This window comes from Tachypleus tridentatus, unplaced genomic scaffold (genome assembly GCF_004210375.1).
Source record: "Tachypleus tridentatus isolate NWPU-2018 unplaced genomic scaffold, ASM421037v1 Hic_cluster_1, whole genome shotgun sequence".
Taxonomy (NCBI): Eukaryota; Metazoa; Arthropoda; class Merostomata; order Xiphosura; family Limulidae; genus Tachypleus; species Tachypleus tridentatus.
Window position 1 is genome coordinate 11,722,693 of NW_027467777.1, and position 26,559 is coordinate 11,749,251.

General features: G+C 30.6%; 1 pseudogene across 1 annotated transcript in view; it reads right to left on the bottom strand.

The window, feature by feature from the left end:
• LOC143242025 (phosphopentomutase-like) overlaps positions 1 to 24,314 on the bottom strand; it is a 40,105-nt pseudogene extending 15,791 nt beyond the window's left edge. The window contains exons 1-7 of the transcript XR_013022385.1: positions 24,250 to 24,314; positions 21,674 to 21,887; positions 17,849 to 17,872; positions 15,709 to 15,878; positions 14,096 to 14,284; positions 8,899 to 8,996; positions 8,261 to 8,352 (exon numbers count right to left, since the gene is read on the bottom strand). The product of XR_013022385.1 is annotated as a phosphopentomutase-like (transcript). The remainder of the gene's footprint in view (positions 1 to 8,260; positions 8,353 to 8,898; positions 8,997 to 14,095; positions 14,285 to 15,708; positions 15,879 to 17,848; positions 17,873 to 21,673; positions 21,888 to 24,249) is intronic.
• Positions 24,315 to 26,559: the final 2,245 nt, after the last annotated feature.

Sequence of the window (26,559 nt, forward strand, 5' to 3'; positions counted from 1 at the left end):
TACTAAATTTTATTCTGTCAATCTGTTACAAGGTGATTACTAAATTATATTCTGTCAATCTGTTACAAGGTGATTACTAAATTATATTCTGTCAATCTGTTACAAGGTGATTACTAAATTATATTCTGTCAATCTGTTACAAGGCGACTACTAAATTTTATTCTGTCAATCTGTTACAAGGTGATTACTGAATTATATTCTGTGAATCATTTATAAGGTGATTACTAAATTATATTCTGTCAATCTATTACAAGGTGATTACTAAATTTTATTCTGTCAATCTGTTACAAGGTGATTACTAAATTAGATTCTGTCAATCTGTTACAAGGTGACTACTAAATTATATTCTGTCAATCTGTTACAAGGTGATTACTAAATTATATTCTGTCAATCTGTTACAAGGTGATTGCTAAATTATATTCTGTCAATCTGTTACAAGGTGATTGCTAAATTATATTCTGTCAATCTCTAACGAGGTGATTACTAAATTATATTCTGTCAATCTCTAACGAGGTGATTACTAAATTATATTCTGTCAATCTGTTACAAGGTGATTACTAAATTATATTCTGTCAATCTGTTACAAGGTGATTACTGAATTATATTCTGTCAATCTGTTACAAGGTGATTACTAAATTATATTCTGTCAATCTGTTACAAGGTGATTACTAAATTATATTCTGTCAATCTGTTACAAGGTGACTACTAAATTTTATTCTGTCAATCTGTTACAAGGTGATTACTGAATTATATTCTGTCAATCTGTTACAAGGTGATTACTAAATTATATTCTGTCAATCTGTTACAAGGTGATTACCAAATTATATTCTGTCAATCTGTTACAAGGTGACTACTAAATTATATTCTGTCAATCTATTACAAGGTGACTACTAAATTTTATTCTGTCAATCTGTTACAAGGTGATTACTAAATTATTTTCTGTCAATCTGTTACAAGGTGATTACTAAATTATTTTCTGTCAATCTGTTACAAGGTGATTACTAAATTATATTCTGTCAATCTGTTACAAGGTGATTACTAAATTATATTCTGTCAATCTGTTACAAGGTGACTACTAAATTTTATTCTGTCAATCTGTTACAAGGTGATTACTAAATTATATTCTGTCAATCTGTTACAAGGTGATTACTAAATTATATTCTGTCAATCTGTTACAAGGTGATTACTAAATTATATTCTGTCAATCTGTTACAAAATGATTACTAAATTATATTCTGTCAATCTGTTACAAGGTGATTACTAAATTATATTCTGTCAATCTGTTACAAGGTGATTACTGAATTATATTCTGTCAGTTCGTTACAAGGTGATTACTAAATTTTATTCTGTCAATCTGTTACAAGGTGATTACTAAATTTTATTCTGTCAATCTGTTACAAGGTGATTACTAAATTAGATTCTGTCAATCTGTTACAAGGTGATTACTAAATTATATTCTGTCAATCTGTTACAAGGTGATTACTAAATTTTATTCTGTCAATCTGTTACAAGGTGATTACTAAATTTTATTCTGTCAATCTGTTACAAGGTGATTACTAAATTATATTCTGTCAATCTGTTACAAGGTGATTACTAAATTATATTCTGTCAATCTGTTACAAGATGACTACTAAATTATATTCTGTCAATCTGTTACAAGGTGATTACTAAATTATATTCTGTCAATCTGTTACAAGGTGATTACTAAATTATATTCTGTCAATCTGTTACAAGGTGATTACTAAATTATATTCTGTCAATCTGTTACAAGGTGATTACTAAATTTTATTCTGTCAATCTGTTACAAGGTGATTACTAAATTTTATTCTGTCAATCTGTTACAAGGTGATTACTAAATTATATTCTGTCAATCTGTTACAAGGTGATTACTAAATTTTATTCTGTCAATCTGTTACAAGGTGATTACTAAATTATATTCTGTCAATCTGTTACAAGGTGATTACTAAATTATTTTCTGTCAATCTGTTACAAGGTGATTACTAAATTATATTCTGTCAATCTGTTACAAGGTGATTACTAAATTATATTCTGTCAATCTGTTACAAGGTGATTACTAAATTATATTCTGTCAATCTGTTACAAGGTGATTACTAAATTATATTCTGTCTATCTGTTACAAGGCGACTACTAAATGTTATTCTGTCAATCTGTTACAAGGTGATTACTGAATTATATTCTGTGAATCATTTATAAGGTGATTACTAAATTATATTCTGTCAATCTATTACAAGGTGATTACTAAATTATATTCTGTCTATCTGTTACAAGGCGACTACTAAATGTTATTCTGTCAATCTGTTACAAGGTGATTACTGAATTATATTCTGTGAATCATTTATAAGGTGATTACTAAATTATATTCTGTCAATCTGTTACAAGGTGATTACTAAATTTTATTCTGTCAATCTGTTACAAGGTGATTACTGAATTATATTCTGTGAATCATTTATAAGGTGATTACTAAATTATATTCTGTCAATCTGTTACAAGGTGATTACTAAATTATATTCTGTCTATTTGTTACAAGGCGACTACTAAATGTTATTCTGTCAATCTGTTACAAGGTGATTACTGAATTATATTCTGTGAATCATTTATAAGGTGATTACTAAATTATATTCTGTCAATCTGTTACAAGGTGATTACTAAATTTTATTCTGTCAATCTGTTACAAGGTGATTACTAAATTATATTCTGTCAATCTGTTAGAAGGTGACTACTAAATTATATTCCGTCAATCTGTTACAAGGTGACTACTAAATTATATTCTGTCAATCTGTTACAAGGTGATTACTAAATTATATTCTGTCAATCTGTTACAAGGTGATTACTAAATTATATTCTGTCAATCTGTTACAAGGTGATTACTAAATTATAATCTGTCAATCTGTTACAAGGTGATTACTAAATTTTATTCTGTCAATCTGTTACAAGGTGATTACTAAATTTTATTCTGTCAATCTGTTACAAGGTGATTACTAAATTTTATTCTGTCAATCTGTTACAAGGTGATTACTAAATTATATTCTGTCAATCTGTTACAAGGTGATTACTAAATTATATTCTGTCAATCTGTTACAAGGTGATTACTAAATTATATTCTGTCAATCTGTTACAAGGTGATTACTAAATTATATTCTGTCAATCTGTTACAAGGTGATTGCTAAATTATATTCTGTCAATCTCTAACGAGGTGATTACTAAATTATATTCTGTCAATCTGTTACAAGGTGATTACTAAATTATATTCTGTCAATCTGTTACAAGGTGATTACTGAATTATATTCTGTCAATCTGTTACAAGGTGATTACTAAATTATATTCTGTCAATCTGTTACAAGGTGATTACTAAATTATATTCTGTCAATCTGTTACAAGGTGACTACTAAATTTTATTCTGTCAATCTGTTACAAGGTGATTACTGAATTATATTCTGTCAATCTGTTACAAGGTGATTACTAAATTATATTCTGTCAATCTGTTACAAGGTGATTACCAAATTATATTCTGTCAATCTGTTACAAGGTGATTGCTAAATTTTATTCTGTCAATCTGTTACAAGGTGATTACTGAATTATATTCTGTGAATCATTTATAAGGTGATTACTAAATTATATTCTGTCAATCTATTACAAGGTGACTACTAAATTATATTCTGTCAATCTATTACAAGGTGACTACTAAATTATATTCTGTCAATCTATTACAAGGTGACTACTAAATTTTATTCTGTCAATCTGTTACAAGGTGATTACTAAATTATTTTCTGTCAATCTGTTACAAGGTGATTACTAAATTATTTTCTGTCAATCTGTTACAAGGTGATTACTAAATTATATTCTGTCAATCTGTTACAAGGTGATTACTAAATTATATTCTGTCAATCTGTTACAAGGTGACTACTAAATTTTATTCTGTCAATCTGTTACAAGGTGATTACTAAATTATATTCTGTCAATCTGTTACAAGGTGATTACTAAATTATATTCTGTCAATCTGTTACAAGGTGATTACTAAATTATATTCTGTCAATCTGTTACAAAATGACTACTAAATTATATTCTGTCAATCTGTTACAAGGTGATTACTAAATTATATTCTGTCAATCTGTTACAAGGTGATTACTGAATTATATTCTGTCAATTGTTACAAGGTGATTACTAAATTTTATTCTGTCAATCTGTTACAAGGTGATTACTAAATTTTATTCTGTCAATCTGTTACAAGGTGATTACTAAATTATATTCTGTCAATCTGTTACAAGGTGATTACTAAATTTTATTCTGTCAATCTGTTACAAGGTGATTACTAAATTTTATTCTGTCAATCTGTTACAAGGTGATTACTAAATTTTATTCTGTCAATCTGTTACAAGGTGATTACTAAATTATATTCTGTCAATCTGTTACAAGGTGATTACTAAATTATATTCTGTCAATCTGTTACAAGGTGACTACTAAATTATATTCTGTCAATCTGTTACAAGGTGATTACTAAATTATATTCTGTCAATCTGTTACAAGGTGATTACTGAATCATATTCTGTCAATCTGTTACAAGGTGATTACTGAATTATATTCTGTCAATTCGTTACAAGGTGATTACTAAATTTTATTCTGTCAATCTGTTACAAGGTGATTACTAAATTTTATTCTGTCAATCTGTTACAAGGTGATTACTAAATTATATTCTGTCAATCTGTTACAAGGTGATTACTAAATTATTTTCTGTCAATCTGTTACAAGGTGATTACTAAATTATATTCTGTCAATCTGTTACAAGGTGATTACTAAATTATATTCTGTCAATCTGTTACAAGGTGATTACTAAATTATATTCTGTCAATCTGTTACAAGGTGATTACTAAATTATATTCTGTCAATCTGTTACAAGGTGATTACTAAATTATATTCTGTCTATCTGTTACAAGGCGACTACTAAATGTTATTCTGTCAATCTGTTTCAAGGTGATTACTGAATTATATTCTGTGAATCATTTATAAGGTGATTACTAAATTATATTCTGTCAATCTATTACAAGGTGATTACTAAATTATATTCTGTCTATCTGTTACAAGGCGACTACTAAATGTTATTCTGTCAATCTGTTACAAGGTGATTACTGAATTATATTCTGTGAATCATTTATAAGGTGATTACTAAATTATATTCTGTCAATCTGTTACAAGGTGATTACTAAATTTTATTCTGTCAATCTGTTACAAGGTGATTACTGAATTATATTCTGTGAATCATTTATAAGGTGATTACTAAATTATATTCTGTCAATCTGTTACAAGGTGATTACTAAATTATATTCTGTCTATCTGTTACAAGGCGACTACTAAATGTTATTCTGTCAATCTGTTACAAGGTGATTACTAAATTATATTCTGTCAATCTGTTACAAGGTGATTACTAAATTATATTCTGTCTATCTGTTACAAGGCGACTACTAAATGTTATTCTGTCAATCTGTTACAAGGTGATTACTGAATTATATTCTGTGAATCATTTATAAGGTGATTACTAAATTATATTCTGTCAATCTGTTACAAGGTGATTACTAAATTATATTCTGTCAATCTGTTACAAGGTGATTACTAAATTATATTCTGTCAATCTGTTACAAGGTGATTACTAAATTATATTCTGTCAATCTGTTACAAGGTGATTACTAAATTATATTCTGTCAATCTGTTACAAGGTGACTACTAAATTTTATTCTGTCAATCTGTTACAAGGTGATTACTGAATTATATTCTGTCAATCTGTTACAAGGTGATTACTAAATTATATTCTGTCAATCTGTTACAAGGTGATTACTAAATTATATTCTGTCAATCTGTTACAAGGTGATTACTAAATTTTATTCTGTCAATCTGTTACAAGGTGATTACTGAATTATATTCTGTGAATCATTTATAAGGTGATTACTAAATTATATTCTGTCAATCTATTACAAGATGATTACTAAATTATATTCTGTCAATCTGTTACAAGGTGACTACTAAATTATATTCTGTCAATCTATTACAAGGTGACTACTAAATTTTATTCTGTCAATCTGTTACAAGGTGATTACTAAATTATTTTCTGTCAATCTGTTACAAGGTGATTACTAAATTATTTTCTGTCAATCTGTTACAAGGTGATTACTAAATTATATTCTGTCAATCTGTTACAAGGTGATTACTAAATTATATTCTGTCAATCTGTTACAAGGTGACTACTAAATTTTATTCTGTCAATCTGTTACAAGGTGATTACTAAATTATATTCTGTCAATCTGTTACAAGGTGATTACTAAATTATATTCTGTCAATCTGTTACAAGGTGATTACTAAATTATATTCTGTCAATCTGTTACAAGGTGATTACTAAATTATATTCTGTCAATCTGTTACAAAATGACCACTAAATTATATTCTGTCAATCTGTTACAAGGTGATTACTAAATTATATTCTGTCAATCTGTTACAAGGTGATTACTGAATTATATTCTGTCAGTTCGTTACAAGGTGATTACTAAATTTTATTCTGTCAATCTGTTACAAGGTGATTACTAAATTTTATTCTGTCAATCTGTTACAAGGTGATTACTAAATTAGATTCTGTCAATCTGTTACAAGGTGATTACTAAATTATATTCTGTCAATCTGTTACAAGGTGATTACTAAATTATATTCTGTCAATCTGTTACAAGGTGATTACTAAATTTTATTCTGTCAATCTGTTACAAGGTGATTACTAAATTTTATTCTGTCAATCTGTTACAAGGTGATTACTAAATTATATTCTGTCAATCTGTTACAAGGTGATTACTAAATTATATTCTGTCAATCTGTTACAAGATGACTACTAAATTATATTCTGTCAATCTGTTACAAGGTGATTACTAAATTATATTCTGTCAATCTGTTACAAGGTGATTACTGAATTATATTCTGTCAATCTGTTACAAGGTGATTACTGAATTATATTCTGTCAATTCGTTACAAGGTGATTACTAAATTTTATTCTGTCAATCTGTTACAAGGTGATTACTAAATTTTATTCTGTCAATCTGTTACAAGGTGATTACTAAATTATATTCTGTCAATCTGTTACAAGGTGATTACTAAATTATTTTCTGTCAATCTGTTACAAGGTGATTACTAAATTATATTCTGTCAATCTGTTACAAGGTGATTACTAAATTATATTCTGTCAATCTGTTACAAGGTGATTACTAAATTATATTCTGTCAATCTGTTACAAGGTGATTACTAAATTATATTCTGTCAATCTGTTACAAGGTGATTACTGAATTATATTCTGTGAATCATTTATAAGGTGATTACTAAATTATATTCTGTCAATCTGTTACAAGGTGATTACTAAATTTTATTCTGTCAATCTGTTACAAGGTGATTACTGAATTATATTCTGTGAATCATTTATAAGGTGATTACTAAATTATATTCTGTCAATCTGTTACAAGGTGATTACTAAATTATATTCTGTCTATCTGTTACAAGGCGACTACTAAATGTTATTCTGTCAATCTGTTACAAGGTGATTACTGAATTATATTCTGTGAATCATTTATAAGGTGATTACTAAATTATATTCTGTCAATCTGTTACAAGGTGATTACTAAATTTTATTTATTACTAAATTATATTCTGTCAATCTGTTACAAGGTGATTACTGAATTATATTCTGTGAATCATTTATAAGGTGACTAAAATTATATTCTGTCAATCTGTTATAAAATGACTATTAAATTATATTCTGTCATATAGGATTGTTAAAACTATGAACATTATTATTATTTCAGTATGATATTAGTTAGTGTATTACACTGTAACCTTAACAATTTGAAGTCACGTCTGACACAAGTGAACATATTCTTCTAAATGGTACCAAATGGACATTTGTCCATAATTACAAATGATTTCATTTATCAACCAACTATTTCTCTGGAGATAAAACTGAGTTTGAAAAGTAATAGATAAAACCCTTTTTTACAAAGTTGAACTTTCACTAAGATGTGTGTAAAATGAGACATTTCCTTTCCACAGTTAGAAGAACTGTATAATAAAGTCTGTTGGTGTGGTACTTTCAGTCCTTTTGAGTTCCTGCACTACAACACCAACAGAGTTAAACAGGTTTTGTTTAATAAAATGATGTGTTAACTGAGGTATATTAGTAAACAAGACAAGCCTTGACAGATGTAACAAACTCTTTGCTGACCTTTGACCTCTGAACCCTGCTTGTGGCAATACCACAACCACCAGCCAAGAAGAGCTCCAGTTTCGTTGCCAGTGAAGACCTTCCATTCTCCACTGAACAGTAAAAATAATAATACAACCCATAATACTAGCATTACAGAGTATTCATTTGTTAACAACAACACAAGTTACTTATTAATAACACATTATGGATTCAATAAATATTTCAACATTAAACACAAATAAATTACTCTGTCAGTAACTTACATTTGACAGTTATTGACAGAATAATTTACTGAATAAAAACGAATTACACAGAAAATAAAAGTACAACGTTATAACATTTTGTTCATATTTGAAATACATAAGACCATGTTTTTAAACAAAGTATGAATCTCTAAATAGTTTATCATTATTATAACACACAATATTAATTACAAACACCAAATAAAAATACTCCAATGGACTTAATAAATTTTGTTGATTAATATTACACTTTTTTTTTTTTTTACAAACCATATTGTACATTTCTAAAAAAAAATTCTTAATGTTAATTCTGCTTGAAGAATTAGAAATGAGCTGTTTCTTTCGGTATACTTATTTGTTAAAGTATTTCTTCTTCAGGTTTTTCTTATTGAATGTTACGGAACACTTAGTTACCTTGGTAGTTTTTCTGCAATAGCTAGTCGATCAGCGTCTGGATCATTGGCCAAAATCAGGGAACTGTTATTGGTATTGGCAGTATGCATGGACAAATCCTATGGAAAAACATATTTGTTTATAACAGTATTACATTTTACTATTACTGTAACACAGTAATAATTACAGTTACAGAAGTTTCCTGTTGCTTATTTTTAATGCTTACAAATATGAGAGTTCAGAACAAGTTGGATTTATCTGTCACAAAAATATACACCCCCCTAAAAGAAATACTTTGTTCTAGAAACAGACAAGTAAAATACACTGCCACTCAAGTGTACGAGTCTCAAACAACAATAGTTTATCAAAGAAACTTATAACCTCTCTAGAACAAAATACAAAGTTATCCAACTGAACAGTACCCCCAAACAAGACCATAAACTAAACTGAGGAATACTTAAACAAAACAACAAACTGTTAGCTGGTCAACTATCAAGAACTTAAACAGTTGAACAACAACCAGCACACTCACCAAATACACAGATATAAAATAAACGTTATTTCTACATACTGAATATCTCTAGTTTAAATGTATATATATAAATATCACATTCAGGCTGATCTATCAAAGTATAACAGGACTGCTGAAAACCAACTTGTTCGTAAGTTGTGGTCTGAGAATTCAGATATTACTATTAGTTATTACTCACTCACTACTTCTAAGTAAGTAAGGACTACTTCAAATACTTTCAACGAACAAACTCAAGTAGTGAGTCCTTTCTAACATTTTATTGGTCACTCAATCAGTAATCAAACTTTGGATACACAACTTTTTAATCTCTCTGTTGATTATCATGTGATATTTTTTTGGAAATCAGTTTATAGAGATTTATTAATAATAGTTATTCACAAATGTATATAAAACCACAAATGGTAGACACTTACTATGTAGCTTGTATTAATGGAATATTTTAAGCCATTTTTAAGCCTAAACTTTGTTCTTATAAAAAGTTTAAATAAACTGAAAAATTAAATTTATACATTCTACATCCATTTCAAATTTAAATTTATTGTCTGGTTATTTTAGAGCAAAGACACATCGAGCTACTTGCTATAGCCACTGCAGGAAATCGAACCCTGGATTTCAGCATTGTCAGTCCGTAAACTTACTACAGTAGTCACTTTTAGATATAACCGACCCATCTAGCATGATACAAAAAAGTAAAATCTAACAGGAAGTTATTGTTCAAAGAATCAATAACCAGGTAATGAACAAATGAGTTCAAGCTGTGCCATCTGTTATACCCAAGGGTTAACAGTAATAGTTTATAAACTGTATAGGTAGTCAGATAATGTAGCAAGTTGGTACACTGTATAATAATAGTTATAGTGGATAGCAGTTCAATAAATACAGCTTAAAATTATGCTTGTGTTTTATGTAAAATAATTTATTCATCAATCATGTTTATTTCATAAACATCCGTTTATCTCATTATCACTATATACATATAAAATATTACAAACTGACAAAATTAATTTAATAAAAATATTGTCCATCTTTGTTTGTTTTGCACTTTTAACAAAGTTCCTTTAAATGTTCACGAGTTTGGCATTTATTACATCAAGAAATGTCTTGTTGTTAGTTTTCAGTGCACTATTTTAGTATCAATTTATAAAAATAACGTGTAATAAACATACAGAATTCTACATCAGACAAACCAGAAAACAACTGGAAGCTACATTCACCAAACATAATGAAGTAAACATCTCATGTTCACCACCATTACAACATAAAAAAACCACATTACATTTACATAAAACATCATAATTTTAAACAAAGAACCAAACATCAGAAAGTCCCTACCTTAACTGACAAAACAACACCATACTAAACCAAAATTTCACCTTTAAACCTGGATCCTTTAAACTCAGCTTTAAAAAGGGACCATTCCACAAATTTAAAAGAACTAGTAAAGAAATAAGAATAGATATCCGAACTAAAATTATTGCTAGACTCTAGCCAATATCTAATAAGGTAATCCTCTTTGAATTCTAATACCATACAAAATGTTATATGTTGTATTAAAACAATTTAAAGTTGACAAAAATTCTATAATTTCAATGTTTTGTTGCTTTTGTCTACACCCACATAATCTTTCTACATCAACACTTTGACTCTTCTTCACAGCAACTTCCATTTATCAACTTGAGACATTTCCAGCTTCTCCCAGAAACTTGGATGGATTTCATTAGCCATGTGTATCATAAAGATTAGTCGAATCTGTAATTTCATTAGCCAGGCTTACCACCACAGAGATTAGTCAAGTCTGTCATTTCGTTATTCATATGTACCACAAAGATTAGTTGAGTCTCTCATTTCATTTGCTACGCTGACCACAGAGATTAGTTGAATCTGTAATTTCATTAGCCAGGCTTACCACAGAGATTAGTCAAGTCTGTCATTTCATTATTCATATGTACCACAAAGATCAGTTGAGTCTCTCATTTCATTTGCTACACTTACAACAGAGATTAGTCAAGTCTGTCATTTCATTAGCCATCTGTACCATAAAGATCAGTTGAGTCTGTCATTTCATTAGCCATGCTTACTACAGAGATTAGTCAAGTGTGGCATTTTGTTAGTCATACGTACCACAAAGATTAGTCAAGTCTCTCATTTCATTAGCCATGTGAACAACAAACATTAGTCAGGTCTGTCATTTCATTAGCCACATGAACAACAAATATTAGTCAGGTCTGTCATTTCATTAGCCATGTGAACCACAAACATTAGTCAGGTCTGTCATTTCATTAGCCACGTGAACCACAAAGATTAGTCGAGCCTGTCATTTCATTAGCCATGTGAACAACAAAGATTAGTCGAGTCTGTCATTTCATTAGCCATGTGAACCACAAAGGTTAGTCAGGTCTGTCATTTCATTAGCCATGTGAACCACAAACATTAGTCAAGTCTGTCATTTCATTAGCCATGTGAACAACAAACATTAGCCATGTGAAACACAAAGATTAGTCAGGTCTGTCATTTCATTAGCCATGTGAACAACAAACATTAGTCAGGTCTGTCCCTAAACTAACCTCAAGCTGATAATCTTCCTAATCTGTTTGTAAATCATAATCACGTTAATTTACATCTGGGCCACTAGTTCAAAATCTAACACATTCGCTAAAAGAATAAACCTTTGTTCCACATGTGGACTAAGACAAAAGTTTCTGACTGCCTTTAAAGACCTGAAAGTTTTTAAACCAAAATACCTATGTATACCTATAAAATTACCTAGGCCGAGTTGTGAAGCAACCTCTGGTCATATGACCTCTCTGTTCCATGTTGTATATGTTGTATTTATGTATCTCAGTAAATTATATTATTGATATGAAAAAAACGTCTTTATAGAGAAGTTGTTAACCTCCACCCCACAATCATGGTTGTATGTCACATCTGTCAGGGGGTTGTTCTTGGGATCAGAAAAACGTACAAGTGCACACACAAAAAAGTTGTATTTAAAGGAAGTTCTTACTGACATATCCATCAAATATCAGACTATATACAAAACTGTTACCTTCTATATTAGCTTTTGTTTCATGTTTGTCACCATGAAGTTCATAAACCCCTTACCGAACAAACATTTTTAATTTATGGTTACAAACATCAAGTTTCTATCCAAACTGACATTATACGTACATCTGTTCTTCACCTGTTAAAACAATTAGTTTCTAACAGTACCTTGCATAAGCATTTCAGGGAATATAGTTTGTCAGTTCTTATAAAGTCCTACAGAAACACTAAAACATAATACATAGCACAATCATTTACTAATAATATACGAGTTTATAAATATTAACAACACATTTTCTCACGTACATTTTGAATATTCACTATTTCAGAATGGCAATTATCCTTCAATTAAACAAAAAGTCATAACTTCTTGTAGAATGTATACTTACAGAAACTTTCCAACAAACAGACAGTAAATAACTTCTTCATATTTATGTCAACAAATGACAAGATATGTTTCAAACATAAAACTGGTTTTAATCTGTGTTATGAATTTATATCACATCTTAAATACCACAATATATTAGCACAAGGTGACAGAACCTTGTGCTGAATACATCTTAAATACCACAATATATTAGCACAAGGTGACAGAACCTTGTGCTGAATACATCTTAAATACCACAATATATTAGCACAAGGTGACAGAACCTTGTGCTGAATACATCTTAAATACCACAATATATTAGCACAAGGTGACAGAACCTTCTGCTGAATACATCTTAAATACCACAATATATTAGCACAAGGTGACAGAACCTTCTGCTGAATACATCTTAAATACCACAATATATTAGCACAAGGTGACAGAACCTTGTGCTGAATACATCTTAAATACCACAATATATTAGCACAAGGTGACAGAACCTTGTGCTGAATACATCTTAAATACCACAATATATTAGCACAAGGTGACAGAACCTTGTGCTGAATACATCTTAAATACCACAATATATTAGCACAAGGTGACAGAACCTTGTGCTGAATATATCTTAAATACCACAATATATTAGCACAAGGTGACAGAACCTTGTGCTGAATACATCTTAAATACCACAATATATTAGCACAAGGTGACAGAACCTTGTGCTGAATACATCTTAAATACCACAATATATTAGCACAAGGTGACAGAACCTTGTGCTGAATACATCTTAAATACCACAATATATTAGCACAAGGTGACAGAACCTTGTGCTGAATACATCTTAAATACCACAATATATTAGCACAAGGTGACAGAACCTTCTGCTGAATACATCTTAAATACCACAATATATTAGCACAAGGTGACAGAACCTTGTGCTGAATACATCTTAAATACCACAATATATTAGCACAAGGTGACAGAACCTTGTGCTGAATACATCTTAAATACCACAATATATTAGCACAAGGTGACAGAACCTTGTGCTGAATACATCTTAAATACCACAATATATTAGCACAAGGTGACAGAACCTTGTGCTGAATACATCTTAAATACCACAATATATTAGCACAAGGTGACAGAACCTTGTGCTGAATACATCTTAAATACCACAATATATTAGCACAAGGTGACAGAACCTTGTGCTGAATACATCTTAAATACCACAATATATTAGCACAAGGTGACAGAACCTTGTGCTGAATACATCTTACCAGTGCACTTTTCCTTCTTCTGGATTGGGAAACTTGACAGTTGGAAAGTCTGGATCTGGTTCCATCTGCTCTGGTACAGGAACAAATTGTTGGAATCCACAGACAATAAAAGCTTCCACCATGAAAGTATGCGACACACCATGCATGGCAGTGAAAGTAAAAGTCAAGGAACACTTGGCATTCATCTCCCTACACAACAAACAAGTTTATTTTAATTTGTAAACATTCTTAACTGATGCGTATCGCACCTTATTCTGAAGAAGCCCAACTTTTCTTTAATAAAGTTACATGTTTATACTCTCAAGGATATTTTAATCTAACTTTGTTTCTCGGTTTTCCCCATTTTTTAAAACATTATATTATGGTATGAAGTATAAGCTTAGCAAAGAAATTCATTTTAATATATTTTTCGATGCAAACAAATTTTAAGATAAACAAAGCACTGTATTAATTAAAATAGAGTTTTATTATTAGTAACATTTTTAGAAAAACAAATAAACTTGAACATCTGTTCACAAAAGTTTGTTACAACAATCATTTAATTACTAAATATTTAAACTATTTTTAAAAAACTGACCATACACTACCCACACAATCAAGTTATAATTCTACAACTACGTTTGTTTTCTATCAACAAACAGTTCCACAAGAATTTAAAAGGAATCCATTTCTGCACATCACTTCTCAAATGTTTACTTTGTAACTTGTGTATTCACTGAATCCTCAATTAAAAGTTTGTCTGCTAATGTTTCTTGTGAAACATTATGACAGAGTAGTTTTTCAAAGTAAATATACCAGTTACCATAAAGCAGAAATAGTTCAACAAAACATCTTAGCAAGACAAACTGGATATGTACAGAACATACCCACATAGCTTCATTGATAAACTAAACATTCAACTGGAATACTTACAGAACATACCCACATAGCTTCATTGATAAACTAAACATTCAACTAGAATACTTACAGAACATACCCACATAGCTTCATTGATAAACTAAACTTTCAAATTTATGCAAAATGGAATTCTTTCTCAAATATTGTTTAAAAGAATTATAAAAGGTGTGTTAGGTATAACATGATGTATATTTATTTCTTGAAACCTGGTGTTAGGTATAACATGATGTATATTTATTTCTTGAAACCTGGTGTTAGGTATAACATGATGTATATTTATTTATTGAAACCTGGTGTTAGGTATAACATGATGTATATTTATTTATTGAAACCTGGTGTTAGGTATAACATGATGTATATTTATTTATTGAAACCTGGTGTTAAGTATAACATGATGTATATTTATTTATTGAAACCTGGTGTTAGGTATAACATGATGTATATTTATTTATTGAAACCTGGTGTTAGGTATAACATGATGTATATTTATTTATTGAAACCTGGTGTTAAGTATAACATGATGTATATTTATTTATTGAAACCTGGTGTTAGGTATAACATGATGTATATTTATTTATTGAATCCTGGTGTTAGGTATAACATGATGTATATTTATTTACTGAATCCTGGTGTTAGGTATAACATGATGTATATTTATTTATTTAAACCTGGTGTTAGGTATAACATGATGTATATTTATTTATTGAAACCTGTACCTCTCATAAATGTTCTCACTCATACAGTCGTAGTATTTCCTCTTCATATTATCTAGAGGGTCCTTATGGAGTGGATTTGAACTGAGGACTTCAGTTTTCCATGAGGAAGGCCAGGGTTCAAGATTTTCCTCAATGCTCTTCTGAATTCCTTTGTCATGAGGTGAGATAATCTATTGAAAGAACCAACTATGTCTTCAAAATTGTATAGTTTCTAAACCATAAACCAATTATTTCCTGTAAAAACATTCAGTTTAAGTTTTAGAGAAGTTGCTACAACTAAGTTTTTCTAGGATTATTTGTCACTGACAAATACAACCTTGTTGCTGGTAAACCATCCAGTCTTTCTGCACTTTTAGTAACTATGTACCCTATTCTCACAGCAGATATGACAGTGGACACTTTAGTAACTATGTATCCTATTCTCACAGCAGATATGACAGTGGACACTTTAGTAACTATGTATCCTATTCTCACAGCAGATATGACAGTGGACACTTTAGTAACTATGTACCCTATTCTCACAGCAGATATGACAGTGGACACTTTAGTAACTATGTACCCTATTCTCACAGCAGATATGACAGTGGACACTTTAGTAACTATGTATCCTATTCTCACAGCAGATATGACAGTGGACACTTTAGTAACTATGTACCCTATTCTCACAGCAGATATGACAGTGGACACTTTAGTAACTATGTACCCTATTCTCACAGCAGATATGACAGTGGACACTTTAGTAACTATGTACCCTATTCTCACAGCAGATATGACAGTGGACACTTTAGTAACTATGTACCCTATTCTCACAGCAGATATGACAGTGGACACTTTAGTAACTATGTACCCTATTCTCACAGCAGATATGACAGTGGACACTTTAGTAACTATGTACCCTATTCTCACAGCAGATATGACAGTGGACACTTTAGTAACTATGTACCCTATTCTCACAGCAGATATGACAGTGGACACTTTAGTAACTATGTACCCTATTCTCACAGCAGATATGACAGTGGACACTTTAGTAACTATGTACCCTATTCTCACAGCAGATATGACAGTGGACACTTTAGTAACTATGTATCCTATTCTCACAGCAGATATGACAGTGGACACTTTAGTAACTATGTACCCTATTCTCACAGCAGATATGACAGTGGACACTTTAGTAACTATGTATCCTATTCTCACAGCAGATATGACAGTGGACACTTTAGTAACTATGTACCCTATTCTCACAGCAGATATGACAGTGGACACTTTAGTAACTATGTATCCTATTCTCACAGCAGATATGACAGTGGACACTTTAGTAACTATGTATCCTATTCTCACAGCAGATATGACAGTGGACACTTTAATACACATATCTTTTTATATTCTTTTACTGTCTGTTTGTTTAAAATTTAATAAATTTCAAAGATTATTCTAGTGAACTGTCAATATTCTTCACTAAAAACTGTTCATTCAACAACTATAATTTTTATTTAACGATACACTCCCTTAATGGCAGATTTTAAAAGTGCTTCTCTGATTACTTGTTGTCAGTTATTTGTATACAGTTATACAAAGGTTACCCGATCTACACGTGCATAAGGTTTAGCTAATAGACCAGCCAGAAGAAAACTAGCATTATCCCCTTGTGGAATTACAATATCCATACAGAGAGGTTTGACTGTCACTCCTATACTGCACCCAAAGTATAAATTATGATTTCATTTAATGTCAACTCATGGACCTTCCAAGCCACAGTTAAGAAACTAACCAACAGATCATACTTGGTCCATTTTTTGATAAAGGTTTGGTACTTTTGAAAGCTAATACCATCCTGGTCGTCATGGGAATAGCTAACTTACTGTTGATTGTTGTTACTGTTTCTATAACAATATTTGGACTCATGCTGATGTATAAAGTTGGTTAAAAGTTAAAAATGATTGTTCAGCTCAAACTAATCTACAAATAAACTTTTAAGTTAGGGCAGATTTAAGAGTAAAACATAACTCTTTCTTTCACACTAATATATAAAGTCACACTTATGGAGTTAGATGTGGTTAGTAACTGAATACTTACACCAAGAGAGTCTAACCAAGACTTACAGTTGTACCTGATGTCTAACTTAAAACAACAAAGTACTGACCTGAGCACCATTGCTCCAATAAACCTGTAAAAATAAGAAAATTGTTGAAATAATCAGTTCTTCCAAACAGAAACCTTTATAATAAAACCAGCAGTACAATATTTGTGAAGGTGATTCATACAAGTCTTAAATCTTTAGAAGATAGTTAACACCAATCTACTTTCAGGTAAATCCAAAGTTTTATACATCTTTAGAAGGCAGTTAACACCAATCTACTTTCAGGTAAATCTGAAGTTTTATACATCTTTAGAAGGTAGTTAACACCAATCTACTTTCAGGTAAATCTGCAGTTTTATACATCTTTAGAAGGTAGTTAACACCAATCTACCTGCAGGTAAATCCAAAGTTTTATACATCTTTAGAAGGTAGTTAACACCAATCTACTTGCAGGTAAATCCAAAGTTTTATACATCTTTAGAAGGTAGTTAACACCAATCTACTTTCAGATAAATCCAAAGTTTTACCAACATTGACATTAACAATTAAGCATCAAAATAATGTTCACAGCTCTTAATAAATCTTAGACCCACACATTGTTAAACCAACATCTTGACCAAACCCATTCCAAATTCTTACAAAATCTGTCAATGTGAAGCCAGTGTGTAATTTTCTAAAACACAAACAGTCACTACAGCCAGGATTGACACACAAAACACAGTGTGTAATTTTCTACAACATAAACAACCTCTACAATGATGACTGAAACACAAAAAGCAGGCTATTTTATTTTGAAATCCAAAATGGAAACATTAAAACAATTGAAATGCAAATCTGATAACTAGAAATTACATGAGAATCATATTCAACTGAATTAAAATCTGAATATTCATACGATCACTATTATTCATGGCCAGTTGTTAAAGTCGGATTATTAACTTCATCTATAAAAATGATGAAGAGATGGAAGAGCAACTTAATATTAAGAATGACACTTCAAAATGTTCCGATTTCTTGACCTTCTAGAAGGACTGGAATGACACTTCAAAATGTTCTGATTTATTGACCTTCTAGAAGGACCGAATGACACTTCAAAATGTTCCGATTTCTTGACCTTCTAGAAGGACCCAATTAGTAAACAAGTTATATATAATATTTATATATACAATAAATACTATATATATTTATAGTAACATTAATGAACAATGCAGCAAATATATTATGATTAATATATTTATTTATTTAAAATAAACGATTCAGGTAAAAGAATTTGACAAAAAGCTAATCCAGAAACAACAATATTCTGTACCAAATCACTAATTAAGTAATAAATTAATTTGTTGAACCTCATGGCAGGGAATTTTTTCAATCATTAGATCATGACTACATTTATAGGAATCCTGTCTTTGTACATAAAATAACTTAAAAAAACATTACTTTAAAATTTTGAACTTAATATGTGGTCAAATTTTATCATTCAGAATATATTAAATTATTTTTCTTTAATTCTCTACAATGATTATCATTAAATGGTATAACGCAATAAACTATTTCTTTGTTTTTGACCTGTTTATTAAATTTTGGAGTGTTCTAAGCTTTAAAATAATATTTAATAACACTATCAATTAATTGTACAAGAAAACTTTCTCTGTAAAATAATCCTTAACAACACTATCAATTAATTGTACACAAAAACTTTCTCTGTAAAATAATCCTTAATAACACTATCAATTAATTGTACAGGAAAACTTTCTCTGTAAAATAATCCTTAATAACACTCAATTAAATGTACAGGAAAACTTTCTCTGTAAAATAATCCTTAACAACACTCAATTAAATGTACAGGAAAACTTTCTCTGTAAAATAATTCTTAATAACACTATCAGTTAATTGTACAGGAAATCTTTCTCTGTAAAATAATCCTTAACAACACTATCAATTAATTATACAGGAAACTTTCTCTGTAAAATAATCCTTAATAACACTATCAATTAATTGTACAAGAAAACTTTCTCTGTAAAATAATCCTTAATAATACTATCATTTAATTGTACAGGAAAACTTTCTTTGGAAAATAATCCTTAATAATATTATCAATTAATTGTACAGGAAAATGTTCTCTGTAAAATAACCTTTTTGGTTTGTACTTCTTTATGGAACAAGGAAAAAGAACGATGTTATAAGCCTGATGAATTAAATTATAAGTGTGTGTGTATATGTTCTTACAGCAAAGCTACATTGGGCTATCTGCTTTGTCCATTGGGAATTGAATTCCCGATTTTAAGTGTGTAAATCCAAAGCCTAACTACTATCCCACCAAAGGAAAATTATATTATGAATTAAGTTTTTTAAATTCAAAAGATAAAAGAACTATCAAAATTAAAATACTGTCTATAAAGTTAGTTTATGTTATTAGCACTTAGTGTTAAAACTTCTAATCAAATTTACAATCGTGTTCTCTATGAAAGGTAAACTATAAGCTGTTTGTTCTTCAACTGTAAATCTAATATTCTTATGTTTATGTTTCAGATAATTTTATATTTCTTAAATATCAGGTTTATTCTTCAAAATTACAAAAAGTATCACCAATATATCTTCTATAGTATAGTGGCTTAAATGTTTCCAGGCAACATTCTAACTGATTTTCTCCGAACACTTGAACCAGTTGACACCCCATCAAGTTGTTTGTAATCACAAATCTTTTAAAAATTGACCCTTTGGTGATAAATTCTAATAATTTTATAAAGATTGGTTTAGTTATATACCCCTAACAACATCATAATTTTGTAAAATTACATTACAACGAATATCTCCATTACATCATTTAACAGTAAATTTGTATATACAGACTTGATATCAAGACCAGCAAATCAGACAGGTTCATCAATAACCAGTTGATATACATCTTTGGAAAATTCAAAACTGTTTTTACCATAAATTTATTAGTTACATGAGATAAAAGAAAACCTACCAAGAAATCTGTAAACTTTTAGGTCAAGGTACTTATACTTGAAACAATTGGTCTAATAGGACAATTTATGTATTTTGGTTAACCTGTAAAATATTCCACAATGAGAACTCGCTGGTCTAATGTCATTACAGATGTCACCAGCTATTAAACATTCTTTTTACTTTTTAACAAATAATTCTGTGGATGTCCTTTTGTTACCATAGAATCTAATTCTAATCTTTTAAAACTTTATATATATAAATATATAATCTTTCTTATTCAAACTTGTTATACCATTACCTTTATTAAATTAATAAATTATCACTCTAAGATGTTTTGAAGCCAAAACTTCTTTTTTAGATGAATTATTTTGAATTTTCTTTGGGTCAAAACTACAGTATTCTGAAAGTGCTAAACTTGAAACTTCAGTAACTACATTATCAAATGAAACTTTTTTTAGCTACTGGTATGCATTTTAATTTCTGTAATAACTGTGTAATATAATAATAAATGCTATAACTTACTCTGTAACCATGTGTATTATGATGATAAAGATTATAACTTACTCTGTAACCATGTGTATTATAATAATCAAGGCTATAATTACTCTGGAACCATGTGTACAATGATAATAAAAGCTGTAACTTACTCTGTAACCATGTGTATTATGATAATAGAGACTAACTTGTTCTGTAACCATGTGTATTGTGATGATAAAGATTAGAACTTACTCTGTAACCATGTGTATTATGGTAATAGAGACTAACTTGTTCTGTAACCATGTGTATTGTGGTGATAAAGGTTAGAACTTACTCTGTAACCATGTGTATTATAATAATCAAGGCTATAATTACTCTGGAACCATGTGTACAATGATAATAAAAGCTGTAACTTACTCTGTAACCATATGTATTATTATTTCATAGACTATAACTTACTTTGTAACCATTATCATCCTTGGGATTATGAGAAGCAGTGACCATGACTCCAGCAGCACACCCTAGCTGCAAAACTCCAAATGGTACAAAAGGTGTTGGTGTGATGTCAGAGTACAGGTAGGCTGGTATGTCTTGTGAAATGAATACAGTAGCTACTAATTCTGCAAACCTGAAGAAGCATTTAAAAAGTAGATTTAGGATGACCAGTAACCAACTGAATAATGAATAATAGTTAGCATTCAACTGTACAATAGAATGGACTAGTTTTTGAACTAAACTACTCTTATTAGGCTAGGCTTAGTGATTACATGTATCATTACTACAGTCACTTTATTTTTTAGGTAAAGAAGGGGAGAACTTACTGGAATTCCTTTATATCTGTCAAAATACTTTTATAAAAACTATAATAGTCCTACAATAAGGGTTAAAAATTGTTAGGCACCACTTTAAATTCAAATTGAGGCTAAGCCTATTCTAGAATGAAGGTGGTGAATCACAGAGATAAATTAATTATAATTTTAAAGATAAGTACATTAACAAAATAAAAAAAGAAAGATGAGATGAGAAGAACAATTGTAAATTAAAATGTAAATTTTGTATCATGTCACACAAGTTGTTAAGATATTTACAGTTCTGTTAATAAACAGTACTTTAACACATGATCAGTTAGATTCAATTACAAAGCTTCCACCTGCTACGTTATAGATATAAGTTAAAATGTATAGACACTCCAGTTACTAAATATGTAGGCTTAGTACAAGTTATTATGATTTAGCTTATGTTTTATTTCTGTAACATACTGTGTTACCATGTGTTCAGTTATAGACGCAATATAATGTTACTGTGTTTTGCTTATAGACATAAGCATTGTGTTATTACATGTTAGTTATAAACTTAATGTAAATTGAATTGTACATATAAATACAAAACTATCACTGGACTGATTATAGATCTAAAGTTAAAGGTAAATTTAGGCTCAGTACATTTGCAAGACATCAAGTCTGAGACAGGGGCTAGTCTTTTGGTAACATCAGTTCCAGGGTTAACTACCCAGAATTCAGTTGTGTATAACAATGGACAACACAACACAAACTGTACCAGATAGTGGGTCAGATGACAGGTCATCAAGTCAACAGTACATTTTACCAGAAAAAACACAGTTACCAGTTATAAGGAACTTCATAACATTGAGAAGATATCTTTATATCAATAATCTTATATCAGAATTCAGTTGTGTATAACAATGGACAACACAACACAAACTGTACCAGATAGTGGGTCAGATGACAGGTCATCAAGTCAACAGTACATTTTACCAGAAAAAAACACAGTTACCAGTTATGAGGAACTTCATAACATTGAGAAGATATCCTTATATCAATAATCTTATATCAGAATTCAGTTGTGTATAACAATGGACAACACAACACAAACTGTACCAGATAGTGGGTCAGATGACAGGTCATCAAGTCAACAGTACATTTTACCAGAAAAAAACACAGTTACCAGTTATGAGGAACTTCATAACATTGAGAAGATATCCTTATATCAATAATCTTATATCAGAATTCAGTTGTGTATAACAATGGACAACACAACACAAACTGTACCAGATAGTGGGTCAGATGACAGGTCATCAAGTCAACAGTACATTTTACCAGAAAAAACACAGTTACCAGTTATAAGGAACTTCATAACATTGAGAAGATATCCTTATATCAATGCTTCCAACTCAACAACCACAGCCCAATTTAAGAAGCTACTGTCCCACTGTTTCTCACCTGTCATGTTACGGTGAATAGGTCTAAGAGTAAAAACAATGATCCATTAAAACCAACAATCAGACAGGTGCAAACATAAGCAACCAAACTCATGCATTCAGCAGAGAACCTCTACTAATGAGAACTACCACAGAAACTGAGGCCTAAGGCAGTAAATGAAACATGCATCATATGTGTAACAGACTTCACTAATATCATAAGTTACTCCAATGATCAAATACTGTCTTGTGGAGCCCTCTGATTTTATGAAACCATACTCTTTCAATGGCCTTAACTTCGTACCACATGCTGATATTGTCAGGGCAGTTTAACATGACAGCAACATCCACCATAAACATTATGTCAGTGCAACAACCATTACTACACATCATCCAAGTAGCTCGCCCAAGATTACCTACACACGTAGAGTAGAACAACCGTTATTACACGTCATCCAAGTAGCTCACCCAAGATTACCTACACACGAGTAGAACAACCGTTATTACACGTCATCCAAGTAGCTCACCCAAGATTACCTACACACGTAGAAATCACGAATGTCTGTGATGATGAGAAACCCACTTGAAGCAAAGATGTATCTCAGGATGACTGGTATGGGTATTAACACTTTTACCTAAATAATGTAGAAAGCAATGTTGTAACCTTCTTGGGTCATCTTCAGGTTAACCTTTTTGTTAAATGAAACATTGTTCTTTGCTTTATTTTGGTAAAAGTGTTAATACCTGTACCAGCTGTCCTAAGATATAAATTATGAACACAGCACATCAGTGGAATAAGCAGAAGGTCATGCCTAACCTTCTCCACCACCAAGACAACTTCTGTAGAACAGCCACTTCATATTGGTGACACTGATAAAGCATGTCATCAAACCCAAACCATGTTCACGAGGATAAGGAACGACCTAGTCCAGACATAAGAGACAGGAATTTCAAGATATGAGGCTTGTACTCTCTAATGGTGATTAGCTTTCAATGCACCAGATATAAAATAGAACGAACTGTGAAGCAGGACCAATTCAACAACAATTTCATTCTGACACTTCTATAAGCTTATAGGTGGCATAAGAAACAGAAAAACGGCAATGCCAGTAACTTATAATGATGACACTACCCCACTTTAGACATCAACTGACATACACATGTTGACACACAAGAGAAGTTCAAGCCATAGTGGCCCTAACTGAAGTTATAACTACATACAATCACAGAATCATCGCTTGTGAGGGTGAGGTGCACAGAGACATACATACATCTAAAAATGGAGCTCTAGGTCTCAGTGATGTAAGAATCTCCACCTTTAAGAACCTTATTAAGTCCAAACATGTTGAAGTTACTATCACAGTATCAAAACAGATGAGTAACAGATAACAACCCTGAAATATGGACTGATGTCTTTATGAAAGTATTAGCTAAGCTCTTACAGGATCACCATTAAACCAATGTCCTACAAAACATCTAGAGAAAGTTGTAGCTACAAGTACTTGTCTATCAGATCTTACCATTCCTACCCTCATTATTACAGCAGAAGAGAACCTGTATCACTATCATTGAATTCACAGCTGGTACTTGAAAGCCTTAATTGTATGGTCATAATACCTTAGCAGAAGCTTTATATCCATAAGATGCTTACGACAGTCCAGCTATCCAGTCATGCTAACAAAATTCCAAAATAGGTATCAGTATCACATGTATAAGAAGGATCTAGCTACATTACCAATCAAAAGATAAATTGTGAATCACTGAAGACTGGATAACTATCAAGGATCACCCATTTTCTTCAACAGTATCATTCACCTGTCCCACCTCAACAGCCCAAGTCAGATGCCAAGTGCCAATCTTTGTTGTAGACAAATTTTAGAGTACAGCAAATACTCTAGTTAAGCTAAAATTATAAAACAAAATTCAAACATCTTAAGAGGATGAAAAAAATGGTTCAGTGGCAAATGAATGGTCACTAAACTTGCCAATGACAAGCCATATTCTGCAAACCCTATAATAGACATGCTGATAAGGACAAAAAGAATCACCATCCTTTCTTTGGAAGAAACACAAATGACTTCATCTATCTGGTGGTAACCTATGAAAGACAGTTAAACATAGCAAGCCAAATTAACACCAAGATAACCAAAGCTACCATACACATCAGTGCAATTAATAGCTGCAGCAGAACAGAACTGAAGAACAATATATTATACTGTACCAAAGTGCAGAACAGAACTAAAGAACAATATATTATACTGTACAAAAGTGCAGAACAGAAATGAAGAACATATTATACTGTACCAAAGTGCAGAACAGAACTGAAGAACAATATATTATACTATACCAAAGTGCAGAACAGAACTGAAAAAACAATATATTATACTATACCAAAGTGCAGAACAGAACTGAAAAACAATATATTATACTGTACCAAAGTGCAGAACAGAACTGAAGAACAATATATTATACTGTACTAAAGTGCAGAAGAGAACTGAAGTACAACAATATATTATACTGTACTAAAGTGCAGAACAGAACTGAAGAACAATAATATATTATACTATACCAAAGTGCAGAACAGAACTGAAGAACAATATATTATACTATACCAAAGTGCAGAACAGAACTGAAAAACAATATATTATACTATACCAAAGTGCAGAACAGAACTGAAAAACAATATATTATACTGTACCAAAGTGCAGAACAGAACTGAAGAACAATATATTATACTGTACTAAAGTGCAGAAGAGAACTGAAGAACAACAATATATTATACTGTACTAAAGTGCAGAACAGAACTGAAGAACAATAATATATTATACTGTACCAAAGTGCAGAACAGAGCTGAAGAACAACATATTATACTGTACCAAAGTGCAAAACAGAACTGAAGAACAACAATATATTATACTGTACTAAAGTGCAGAACAGAACTGAAGAACAATAATATATTATACTGTACCAAAGTGCAGAACAGAGCTGAAGAACAACATATTATACTGTACCAAAGTGCAGAACAGAACTGAAGAACAATATATTATACTGTACCAAAGTGCAGAACAGAACTGAAGAACAATATATTATACTATACCAAAGTGCAGAACAGAACTGAAGAACAATA